Genomic DNA, 10,689 nt, shown 5'->3' with positions numbered 1-10,689 from the left:
TACTTGTGACCACTCAGTGTACACTACACATAGACATTAACTGATATGGTGCATACACTACTGCATGTATATTTTGACTGGTACGATATATATATACACAACACATAGACTTTAACTGATATGGTACATGCACTACTGCACGTAGGCTAACTAATATGGTATATATATACTACTGCATTTAGATTTTAATTATTACGATATATATATATATATATAACACTGTACTTGTGTTAACTGAGATAGTATAATAGACATTAATACAATTAGGCAATTTCACTCCACACTACGATTTAGATTTATAATTATTACGATATATATATATATATACACTGTACTTGTGTTAACTGACATGGTAGAATAGGCATTAATACAATTAGGCAATTTCACTCCACACTACGATTTAGATTTATAATTATTCTTTGCGAAGACCAGTTACATCTAAAGAACAAATGTAACTAAAACCTAATTTTTTTGGAAAAAAATAAAGTAAATCCTGTGTTATGGTTGGGGTTTGGATCTAAGTTTGTTCCTGTGGTACATATTTGTACGATGTTGATGTGCTAGGTTTTGGAAAATAAATAAAGTAAATCCTATGTTGTGGCTGAGTTTGGATCTAAGTTTGTTCCTGTGGTATATGTTTGTACTTTGTTCATAAGCTAAGTTTTGTAAAAATAAAGTAAATTCAATGTTACAGCTAAACTTGCATCTAAGTTTGTTCCTGTGGTACATGTTTGTATGATGTTGATGAGCTAAGTTTTGTATTCGCAAGCTTCACACAAACACATTGTTTTGGTTTGCACTTTTCAGAATCTGTGAAAGTTTCATAGTTTTCCTATTACATAATTTAGTATATACATATATATATATATATACGTTCTTTTTAACAAACGTTAAATATTTCGTTGTGTTTTACTTGGGTTTCATATACATAATTATTTAAGTCGAAAAACCGTTTTATCCATATTTTATGTACATTTTTTTCTAAAATGCCACCCCCTCACTCCAGTGGCACAGAGTTATGTCTACAGACATATAACGCTAGAAACCGGGTTTCGACACCCGTGGTGGACGAAGCACAGATAGCCCATTTGTGTAGCTTTGTGCTTACCTTCAAACAACAACTAAAAAACTAGGTGATAAACAGATTCCTAAAACATAAGAGAAGAAAAAATGCTTGAAAATAACACAACTTTTATCAAACCAATAATTTATGGAATTAAAAACTGTACTATATGACTATTATCTAGAATTATACAAGGAAGACATTTTTTGTAATTACTCGTACAAACAAGTTAACTTTCAATCCAAAGTAATTAAAATCACAAATTGATCCAACCTATTTATATCTAAAGAATAGTACTGCCCCCACGGTGAATCAGAGGTAGTCTTAAGGTTTTACAACGTTAAAATTCAAGGGGTTGGATCCCTGCCATAGGCTCAAAGCAAATAGTGTTTTACAGATTTATGCTTAAATTAAGCAAAACAATAACAATGTTTTTTAGTGGCGACATCTATTAATTATTTGCAATAATTTAAATCATAAAACTGCTTTGTATAGCTTTGTGCTGGTAATTATATAGTTCTACATGCTATAAATCTGAGAAAAATTGACTAACTCTTACATATGATGTCATGAACATGAAGACAAAATCATTAAGAAAAGACAACCAAAGGAATATAAATAAATAAATAAATATATATATATATACTTAAAATAAGACCCAAAAACTCGAGCGCTTTCGAATAGTTGACTATTCTTCTTCAGGAGAACAAACCCAATTAGAACCAGAGCAATCCCTTTCAATCACATACCTGTTAAGTCCTTTAATGCAACGACAGCGGACTTTTATTCCTTTGGTCTACCGAAACGAAGTCTTGAAAGCCAGTTTATACATATATTGGGGAGGCTGTGGAAATTTAATCAGCATATGTGGTTTAAGATTGGATTGGTATATCACTGTCCTTTCCAAAGAAAGTTGAACTGTTACAATGGAAATTGTGGTATCTGGAAATAATATATAATCGTGGCCATAAGTATGAACATAAATATAATTGAGGGGAATAGTTATATATATATATATAGATTGATGGAAAAATCGACGGGCAGGTTCTCATTTGAATCTGCCAATAACTTTACTTTGTAGGTCATTATCTGTAAAATCCCTTCAAATAACCTCACCTTTTAGGTTTTTGTCTGTACGATCTTTACCAAATATTCTATTTACTTGGACATCTTCTGTATAATTTCTGCCAATAATCTCACCCTTTACTTTTATGTTTTCATTTGTCCAATCTCTGCCACAAATTCTACTTCCTTGAACCTCTTCTGTGCAATCCCTGCCAATAATCTCATCTTTTAGGTTCTCATTTGTACCTGCTAATAATTTTACTTAGTAGACCATCATTTCTAAAATCTCTGCAAATAACTCCATCCTTTAGATTCGTATCTGTAACATTCCTGCCAGACATTCTACTCACTTGGCCATCTTTGGTATAATTCCTGCTAATACTTTTACTTAGTAAGTCATCATCTGTACATTCTGTACATTCTTTGCAAATAAACTTACCCTTTGTGCTCGCATCTGCATCTGTACAATCGTCGCCAAAAATCCTATTTACTTACTCCTCTTCTCATTAATATCTGCAATTTCTGGTAATACTTTCACTTAGTGAGCTCTTGAATTTACAATCCTTACCAATAATTTCACTTACTAGTTCATACTTTTGCCACAAAAAAGCACCTGAACAGAAGAGGTTTTAGTTTATTCTGAAGCTCATATCTTTTTAAATAAAAACACTCACTAGTGCTGGGACAAGAAGTGGATTTTAAATACTTCGGCTTTGATATTGCAAGTTACGAAACTCATTTCCTGAAAGCTCGAGCTTTCTCGAGGAATAATTGAACTTGGAATATCGAGTATATAAATTCATGACGCTTAGTTTCTAAGTAATATGAGAAACGTTAAAGCCCAATAACTCGACATTTCCGTTATCGTTCTTTATTTAGAGGTGTAATAGGGACGAAGAGAAAAAGAGAAAAAATTACGAATGACATTATAAACTTTTCTACTTATCATACAAGAGGTGGTAATAAATTTCTAATGATTATTATCACACAGCACATACTCCCTGTCTGCCATTTAATGAAACTGTTTTCTTCTGTCAATAAACGAATACATCTAGAAAAGTCACTTTCATCTTAGAGGCATTAGACTCGCAGTTTTCAAATTAAGCATCACCAACTAAAAAAAATGTAATATTTGGATATATGGTGCAAAACGTCTGTCCATGTAAATCCAGTCAAATCTTATAGTTAAAAACGTTATTAAGAAGCAAAAGCTTGTTATGAAATAAAATATTGCTGTGTTGAATAATCTGTCCTTTTTTTTATTTAATGTTTGCCATTCTCTCGACATTTCAGCATTTATTGGAGAGAGAGAGAGAGAGGAAGCAAAAGAGTCGTTTTTAGTATAAACATTGAATGAATATTATAATTAGAAGTAACAGGTACGGTCGTGTAAGATATTGGTTTTGACTTTAAGTTGAACGATCACTATGTCATTCCAATCTTTCTCGATAAGACTATTCTTAAAGATAATTAATGAATCTCACAACTAAAGGCTCGATACCTTTCTTTTCATATAACTCTAGGATTCAAATTTACAAAGCTAGAAACACAGTGTACCTCAAAACATTATGGCTCTGATTAATTTTAAGATTAATTTTAAAAGTTAGATCACCTTATCATATTTCAAAACTAAGCATTTTTAAATATTCTAGTTAATTTCCTATTTCAGTTCTTTCCAGTTTAGAAAAAAGAGACAACATAATTCCTTAATAAGTTCCAAGCACCTCACAGTGGTCGTTAAACAAAAATCAATTAAATGGGATGTCATTCTTATGATTCAGTAATCCTAACCCTAAAGAGCTGCTTAACATCAGACAATCGTTCTTATCGTTCAGTAATCTTAACCCTAAAGGATTGCTTAACAACAAACAATCATTCTTATGATTCAGTAATCCTAACCCTAAAGAATCGCTTAACAACAGGCAAACGTTCTTATGATTCAATGATGCTGCCCCTGTAGAAATAGATTTACAATGATTCGAATAATAATCAAGAAGTATCAATGAAATTCACATTTATAATTTCATTATACCTCGACCCACTAGTAACGTATTGTCACTTCATCCCAGAATTTAAAAATATTTAACGATAGGAAATTGTTCACTGATGTTAGAAATTTCCGTAAGTGAAATATTGCAGAGAGAATTCAAACCCACGAGCTTGTGTGATTGATGACATAACACCAATGAAGTGGGACTGAGTCACAGTTAAATCACATGTCCCAAAAATATAGTTGCAGGTTCGAATCACTCCTGCCCCCCAGTGGCACAGCGGTATGGCTGCAGACTTACAACGCTAGAAACCGGGTTTCGATACCCGTGATGGGCAGAGCACAGATAGCCCATTGTGTAGCTTTGTGATTAATTACAAAGGCAACAAACCTTCATATTATAAACTTATTAGTTACATATCATTTCATATTATTCGTAATAAAATTATGCATCAATTATGAATTTTAAAATTATGAATAACACAGGCTAGTAAAAAAAAAGGGGGGACCGGCATGGCTAAGTGGTTAGGGCGCTCGACTCGCAATATGAGGGTCGCGGGTTCAAATTCCCGTCTCACCAAACATGCTCGCCCTTTCAGCCGTGGGAGTGTTATAAAGTGACGGTCAATCCCACTATTCGTTGGTAAAAGAGTAGCCCAAGAGCTGGCGGTTGGGGGTGATGACTAGCCACCTTCCCTCTGGTCTAACACTGCAAAATTAGAGACGACTAGTGCAGCTTTGTGTAGCTTAACGAGAAACAAACAAACAAAAAAGGGATTTAATTCGAAAGCATGTTCTGGTTTTTCGCAAAAAACTGAAACGTGTTGTTATAACACCTTGGCAATCTTAATAAGTCTACATTCACACACATCAATTTCCATAGAAAGTTGAAAAATAGCGCTGTGATTTAATCAGAAAACAAACAAACTTGATTCTTGTAATTATAAGTCTACATATTGATAACAATTGAATCAACATAAGCTTATTTGTATTCATGCAGAAAATGAAGCTGGCTTATAATTTTTAATAAGAACAAATAACCTAACTTATTCCTCATTTAACGTCCAGCGCCTACAATACTGTAAGGTATACGACTTTTATTACATGTGTAATTAATTCCTAAATCAGTGATTTAGAATGTTACAACATTTGATACAACATTTATAGAGCAGCCCACCAGTTTCTTGATATTTGTTTGCACAGTTTTAATGACTGTTATTAATTCTCCGATTTAAATGCATTTGATACGTTTTCAATATCAGTTGAAAACATTATTGGAATATTAGTGTAATATGCTTTTAGTAATATTATAACTGATTTTTCCCAACACTACATAAATCAATATAGAATTGTATGGTTATAGTTAAGTTAAAACACATTCTTTTTTTTTACTTGAATTTGTTAGTTTTATTTTTATCTTTCGATAAAACTTAACTTAAATACGAATCTTAATTCTAGTCATCAGTGTTTCCGGGCAAAACTTCTGAATTAAAAGTTTGTCTATCTAAGAGTAATTTCCAAAACACACACACACACACATACACAATATTTTAGCTTTATAATGATGAAAACGAAAAATAAACAACAAAGAAAATGATCAGAAATGTACTTTTGTAGGTGAAGTACGGTAAAGATACGTTTAATAATGCTATCACAAAAATAAGACTTCTCCACAAGAATTTTAAGAATTTTACGAATTACAAAGGTAGAACTTACAAACCATTCATTTTTAGGTTGTGATATGTGAAATAATTCAAAATTAACTAGACTTTCTATATTAATTTTCATTTCGCATTTCCTCTATTGAACATCATCTACTTAAGTAGCAAGTTAATTATTCAGGAATTTTGATTCCATTGCTTGAATACATTCCTTGTAAGTGTATAGTATTTGTAATTATGGCAAAGCTTCTAAGGCTACTTGCCCCTGTCGTAACTTTGAACTACTAACCAAAGCGAAGGCAGCCAATAAGCAGCATCCTACCAGTCACCATCCGCGCTAAAAGACTGACTATCACTCTTGTAACGCACCCACAGCTTGAAGTGCGGGAAATATTTTGTGGTATGACACGAATTCTATCTAACCCAACTCACCAGCTCTAAAATCTAGAGTTCCATCACAAGGCCATCTCGCGCCCGTGTGTATAGAATGTGATAAACACTATTATTCACACTGTCCTAAATTGTCAACAAGAACAACAAACATACGCGCAAATAAAACCAAAAACCAAAGCAAATTGCGTCTTTCTAAAAATTACAACTCTACCTGAAATAAGTGGAAAATGAGCATATCATTATTGGCTCCTTTGCAGAGCAGTGATATCCCTCATTCAGAAGTTAGGATTGTTTGGAACTCGTCAAATATTTCGTGGACACTATATGTATCGTAGGCTAAAAATCTTTAAAAAATATAATGGGCCACAACCTTATTATTTATATATTATAAACAAAGAATTTCAGGAACAAATTTTTGAACAAAAAGGATGCATGATAACCTATCTGATGGGACCAGTCTCACCCCTTCTAACATATACTGATACTAAATCTACCATAGAAACTAACTGATTCGCTATGGTTCTCATAGGACCAGTCTCACCCCTTCTATCATTAACTGATGTTAAATCAATCAACTGATTTACTGTGGTTCTGATGGAACTAGTCTCATCTCTTCTATCATTAACTGATACTAAATCTACCATAAAAACTAATTGATTTACTATGGTACTGATGGGACCAGTCTCAACCCTTCTATCATTAATTGATGCTAAGTCTACCATAGGAACTAACTGATTCACTATGGTACTGATGGGACCAGTTTCACTCTTTGTAAGATGTACTGATACTAAATCTACTATAATCTACCATAGAAAATAACTGATTTACTATGGTTCTGATGGAACTAGTCTCATCCCTTCTATCATTAACTGATACTAAATCTACCATAAAAACTAACTGATTCACTACGGTACTGATGGAACCAGTTTCACCCTTTGTAACATGTACTGATACTAAATCTACTATAATCTACCATAGAATCTAACTGATTCAGTATGAAACACAATTTTGGAATGATTTGTTGTCCTTTAGGTTATTAAACCAATGATATTTTTAGCTGTTTGTTTATTTTTGATTTTCGCGAAAAGCTGTTCAAGAGTTATCTGCGCTATACGTCCCTAATTTTGAAGTGATAGACTATAGAGGTAAGGCAGCTATTCAACACCACCAACTGGGTTACTCTTCTATCAATGAAAAGTGAGATTGACTATCACGTTATAACGTGAAACGGCTGATCATGTTAGAGGAAGGGATTCGAACTGACGACTCGCAGATTGTAAGTCGACCGCCTTAGCCACAAGGCCATACCAGGTCTGATACTTTATGTGGATATACCAGGTCTGATACTTTATGTGGATATACCAAGGTATATCCACATAAAGTATCAGAGACCTGGTATATCCACATAAAGCATCAGAATATCCACATAAAGTATCAATATCATTTTGATGCTGTATGAGATGATATCATTCTGATGCTTTATGAAGCTATTTCATTTTGATGCTGTATGAGATGATATCATTCTGATGCTTTATGAAGCTATTTCATTTTGATGCTGTATGAGATGATATCATTCTGATGCTTTATGAAGCTATTTCATTTTGATGCTGTATGAGATGATATCATTCTGATGCTTTATGAAACTATTTCATTTTGATGCTGTGTGAAATGATATCATTCTGATGCTTTATGAAGCTATTTCATTTTGATGCTATATGAGATGATATCATTCTGATGCTTTATGAAGATATTTCATTTTGATACCATATGAGGTTATGCCTGACTGTGATCTCGGTAACAACAATATTAACAATGTCTCTAAGCGTCAACTTGACAGACGTTTCTTTAAGTGTGTCACATGTAGAGTTTAGCAACATTTCTGTTTGCTATGAATTTAGCATATGTTTACCAGACTTAGTAAAGTGTTGTTTACTAAACGGACAGACTGGAACATCTAATTTACTTTTTTCCATTTTGTTTTTCTGATATCAAAATCGTTGACAGAGAAAACAATATATAGAAGACAAAACAAAGAAGCTTTCTTTATTTAAAAAAACCTAGCATTAACCAGTATTCAGGTGTAAACAGTTACAAAGATCACTAGAGCGATAGTACAATTTTTATAAAGCCACATTGGGATGACTGATGTGTCCACAGCAGGGAATCGAAACCGGATTTTAGCACGTGTTTAACAATTTAAAAAATATCTATTGAAAACCAACTATGACGATACAAAGATCCATTAGAATAACATTATAACACCACTAATCTCTTCAAAACAAAATATAAAAGTTACTTGTGTGTGTGTGTATTATAATATAACCAAAAAAAGGCTACTAATAACTCAAATAAGCTATTCAAATTCATATGTTTGCAAATAACATTATCAAGAAAGATATCTAGTTCTCTTGAAGTTTGTAGCAGAAATACAAATTTTAGAAACTTTTCCCGTTCGATTTGTTTCCATAATATAACTTGTGTAAGCTGGTCTAACTAGTCCCTCGAAATCTTTTGAACAATGAGAACACCGGGTTTTGTTCCATAACATCCTCCTCAAAAGAACTCTTAAAAAGGTTTACGTTGAAGTAGTAGAAGTAACGTGGAAATTGGCAAGAGAAAAACTCGAAGTCCTTCTGGTGTAAAACTGGAATTTTTTTGTACTCCCCTTACACAAAATACCTCTTCCAAAACTCAAGGGAGCCTCGTTTGTTTGAGGTTTACTAATAAACTACATCTGACCAGCTGCGTCTCTCGTTCCTGGGTAGCTAGAAGTTTGGCAGAGAAAAACCTACATATTCTAGTGTTTTCTTTTTCCCAAGTAATTTCTCTTTGCAATTATAGACAATAAGTCACACGTAAGAGACTATTAGAGTTCTGTTAGAGTTTTAGTACAAGATTATTGAGTTCATTGTGAAGACAACAGATAACTTGATAGTAATGCTGCGATAGAAGCATATTTTCTTTTAATTCAGAGACCAGGAAACAAGAACTTAAAAGAATGGTTACAAACGCCGCATACATTTTACATAAAAATGAGAGCAAATAAGTTGCGTATATAGTGAGAACGAACTGCTGTGTATTGTGAGAATGAACTGCTGTGTATAGTGAGAACGAACTGCTGTGTATTGTGAGAATGAACTGCTGTGTATAGTGAGAACGAACTGCTGTGTATAGTGAGAACGAACTACTGTGTATAGTGAGAACGAACTACTGTGTATAGTGAGAACAAACTACTGTGTATAGTGAGAACGAACTACTGTGTATAGTGAGACGAACTACTGTGTATAGTGAGAACGAACTACTGTGTATAGCGAGAACGAACTACTGTGTATAGCGAGAACGAACTGCTGTGTATAGTGAGAACGAACTGCTGTGTATAGTGAGAACGAACTACTGTGTATAGTGAGACGAACTACTGTGTATAGTGAGAACGAACTGCTGTGTATAGTGAGAACGAACTACTGTGTATAGTGAGAATGAACTACTGTGTATTTACGGGCTCCTCACTGGCACAGCGGCACGTTTGCGGACTTCTAAAAACAAAAATAAAACATTGTTACTAAGAGCTTTGGACAGAGAACAAGTAAAATCCACATTGTATGATCTTCTGTCAGATCTTAAAAATGATAATCTCTAGTATGGCAGTGAGGAATATTTTAAGAACAATTTATTTCCAACAAAGTTTTGTAATATATTACGTGATATTATAGAACTTGCAAGTTCGTAATAAAAGGCCCCCCTAATGGCACAGCGGTATGTTTGCGGACTTACAACGCTAGAATCCGGGTTTCGATACCCGTTGTGAGGCGAGCACAATTAGTTCATTGTGTAGCTTTATGCTTAATTACAAACAAATAAGCATTTACGAATATCTTATCATATATATACTTTATAGGAAAAACAGACTTTTTAGTCAGGCTTGTATGCAGAGAAAAAGTAGGTTATAAAGCTATGGTTTTCAATAGTCTTATTATCTACTGTTATCCAATGAGGTCCGAAAGAAAGAAGTAGCACCTGACAAAATGTATTTCAAAAATGAGGTCGAAAGGAAGAATATGAGTTGTTACGTTACAATTTGGTTTCAGTCATTGAACTCAAATATCTTAATAGGGAGCGTTTTTTACCACTACGTCACCTCCTTTCGATGGATCTTCAACAAATTTGGTATGGAGGTTCATTTGGGAAATACATACAAATTTTCAGTTTTGTATTGTGCGTTTTTTACCACTCCTCCGATAGCCCGTTTTTAACTTTGCGTTAAAAAGCAACAACAGCATACTCACAAGGTTGAAAGTACATTCATCTGTGTGCAGAACAGCCTGCTGCCATCTTTTGAATAAACCATTAACTATGATAGCCCGGCATGGCCAGGTGGAAAAGGCGCTCGACTCACAATCTGAGGGTCGCGGGTTCGAATCCGCATCCCACCAAACATGCTCGCCCTTTCAGCCGTAGGGGCGTTATAATGTGACGGTCAATCCCACTATTCGTTGGTAAAAGAGTAGCCCAAGAGTTGG

At 33.8% G+C, this 10,689-nt stretch overlaps 1 protein-coding gene across 1 annotated transcript in view; it reads right to left on the bottom strand.

Moving 5' to 3' along the window:
- Positions 1–10,689, bottom strand: part of LOC106473721 — a gene marked incomplete at its 3' end in the record, with an annotated part of 188,441 nt that overhangs the window by 51,084 nt on the left and 126,668 nt on the right. The window contains exon 2 of the mRNA XM_022403174.1: positions 1,813–2,005. The remainder of the gene's footprint in view (positions 1–1,812; positions 2,006–10,689) is intronic.

The sequence above is a fragment of the Limulus polyphemus genome, unplaced genomic scaffold, assembly GCF_000517525.1.
Source record: "Limulus polyphemus unplaced genomic scaffold, Limulus_polyphemus-2.1.2 Scaffold133, whole genome shotgun sequence".
Classification (NCBI taxonomy): Eukaryota; Metazoa; Arthropoda; class Merostomata; order Xiphosura; family Limulidae; genus Limulus; species Limulus polyphemus.
Note: the sequence above shows the minus strand (reverse complement) of the source record. Positions and strands in the feature narration are given on the sequence as shown.